At 36.8% G+C, this 2,759-nt stretch overlaps 1 non-coding gene across 1 annotated transcript; it reads right to left on the reverse strand.

Annotated features, from left to right (window-relative positions):
- Positions 1-2,199: 2,199 nt before the first annotated feature.
- On the reverse strand, positions 2,200-2,306 carry LOC141589441 (small nucleolar RNA R71). Its single transcript, XR_012520379.1, has one exon. It is a non-coding gene; the product is annotated as a small nucleolar RNA R71 (small nucleolar RNA).
- Positions 2,307-2,759: the final 453 nt, after the last annotated feature.

Consider the following 2,759-nt stretch of genomic DNA (forward strand, 5'->3'; position numbering starts at 1 on the left):
GATCATCCCCTCTTGCGTTTTGCTCTAATCGCTTGAGATCTCTTTTGGTTTGTTTTTGAGTTTTGTGTCGATGGTTTCATGTAATTAGAGTTATTATTATTATTATTATTATTATTATTATTATTATTATTATTATTATTATTATTATTATTATTATTATTATTATTATTATTATTAGATTATTAAGATTATTATTATTAGGAGTATTATTAATATTAGGCTAGTAGTATAAAAGACACATCATACCCTACCTCATACACACTTTTATTTATATTACCTTACATTAGACACTACCAATTAGAATTAGATAGAAAATTAGATTAGTCCATTATTCTCTCTCAATATTGTAGAACCCTAATATTTACTTTCTCATTTTCATTCAATAAAATTTGCAAACTTTCTTTAATTATTAGTTTAATTCTTCCTTTGTTTATGCAAGTTCTTCATCTCTCATTAGTATACAATTAGTATTTTGGGTTGTATTTGAAGATTAGAAGAAATTCATTCTTCCATTATTATCCAAGATTGTTACTTTCCTCTTTGTTGGTACAATTCTCATCTTTTGTTTACATTATTTTCATTTGTTTACATTTCTTATGTTGGTTAATTGTTATTCATCAAAAGTATTAGTCTTTATCATGTTTGCAATGTTTACTTGTATATTGTTGGAAATTGTTGGTAATTTCTCACCCATGAACATGAGTGAGTAGTCTTATCTAAGGTCATAGGGGAATTTGGGTAATTAAGGGGATGAATTTGGGTTGTTAACCTTTTGAATTGGGTGATTATGTGGTTTCTACTCTTAATGCATTTGAAGTGTTTGTGGAAATGCCTCAATGAAAATTGGACATTTCATTAACATGTTTGGCTTACCTTGGTGCATTGTGCTATTAGATAGTTTTAGAAGTGCTTATAGATGAGTTTTAATGAAAGTTAGAACATCTCTTTGATGCATTCGATCCGTCTTGGTGCTCATGCTATTGGGTAGTCTCTATGCTTAATTTGTATTTAGTTCATCTCGATCAAGTGACAACTTATTGAGGAGCTTAAGGTGACTAAGAAATTAGTCTTAAACCCTTGACCACCATTATTACCATTTTCTTGTTAGACCTTGTTTCTCCCCCTAATTGCCCTTTGTGAACCCAAAGACCTTAGCCTTCCATCAATTGAATACAATCCCATTTAGTTTAATTTAACTTGTTTGCATCTTAGTTTTAGATAAATCAACATCTTATTTTTATTTGGCTAAACTAAAGACTTAAACAAACCTAGTATCTAACCCCCGCCATCTTTGTGTTCGACACCCGAATAAATACTACTTTTATTTGGTTTTATAAATTGTTTTTGATAAAGGAATCGACGACAAATCCCTATATCAAAATGGCGCCGTTGCCGGGGATGGCGTTAGGTTATGCTTAGTTAGTTAGAGTCTTAGGCTTAGTCTTTACTTGTTGTTTGCTTGTTTGTGTAGTTTGTGTGCTTCTTGTAGAGTGTGTGTGATTTTTGCCTTACCCTAGTGTGTAAAAGCACTAGGAGTCTTACGGTTTGACAAGTTGTATGCCTAGGAGGAACCACCAAGCTTTGCTCTTTGACTCCGATCCCGAAAGGTTTTTTAGAGCCTTAAGGAATAGGACCATTGCAAGGGTTATAACCTCTTCTCAAGCAACCATAAACCAAGCAAATCCACCCATCCAACCTCTCATTGAAAACACAACTCAACAACAACCAAACATTACACTTGAGCCTTCAATAGAAAATCCATTTCACAACTTCCAACTTCCAAATAACCCACCTCAAACACCACCTTCTCATATACCAAATCCACCACCACCACCAATGGCTTTACGTGACCATAACCGTCCAAACCACAATGATGCTTGTGACCCAATTAATTTCGGCGCATTGACTCCCAACAACTTTGAGATGCATCCCGCCCAAGTCGGGTTGATTGAGAAGGATTTGTTCGGGGGGCATATTGAAGAGGATGCCCATGCTCACCTCCGGAAGTTTAAGAGGAAGGTTTCAATGATGAAAAAGAATGGGGTGTCCGAGGACACCTTGAGAATGATGTTGTTTCCGTTTTCATTGACGGGCAAAGCGGACCGATGGTTGAACATTCACCCACCGGATACTTTCACTACTTGGGATGCCTTGGCTAAATCATTCATGGCCAAATATTACCCTTCCTCAAAGACCGCGATGCTCCGTAATGAGATTCATACATTTCAACAAGAGTATGGGGAGTCTTTGAGTGAAGCTTGGGACCGTTATCAAGACTTGATAGCAAGTTGCCCCCACCATGGAATACCGGAATGGTACATCACTCAAACATTCTTCCAAACTTTGCTACCGAGGACTAAGGAGATGGTAAATGCCTCCGCGGGGGGAGGATTTGATCACTTGAGTGATGAAGAGGGCACGACATTGATCAAGAAAATGGTAGATTCGGAAGCAAACTATGGTTCTAGAGGAAACATGCTAAGAAGGAATGGGAAGTTTCCTAAGGAAAACTCCTCCAACTCCGAGACAAATGCCAAGCTCGACTTACTCACAAAACAATTTGAGAAGTTTCAAAGAAATCAAGTGCACCAAGCCGCAACCTCACATGGGGCACCCATGGAGGAAGTGGCTCAAGTCTCAAGTTGTGAACTTTGTGGAGGAAGTGGTCACACATATGACTTGTGTGCCAACAATTACAACAACTTTGATGGGAACAATGTGCAAGAGGTGAATGCTTTCCAAGCATTTAACAATTTTTC

Source organism: Silene latifolia, chromosome 6 (genome assembly GCF_048544455.1).
Source record: "Silene latifolia isolate original U9 population chromosome 6, ASM4854445v1, whole genome shotgun sequence".
Lineage (NCBI taxonomy): Eukaryota > Viridiplantae > Streptophyta > Magnoliopsida > Caryophyllales > Caryophyllaceae > Silene > Silene latifolia.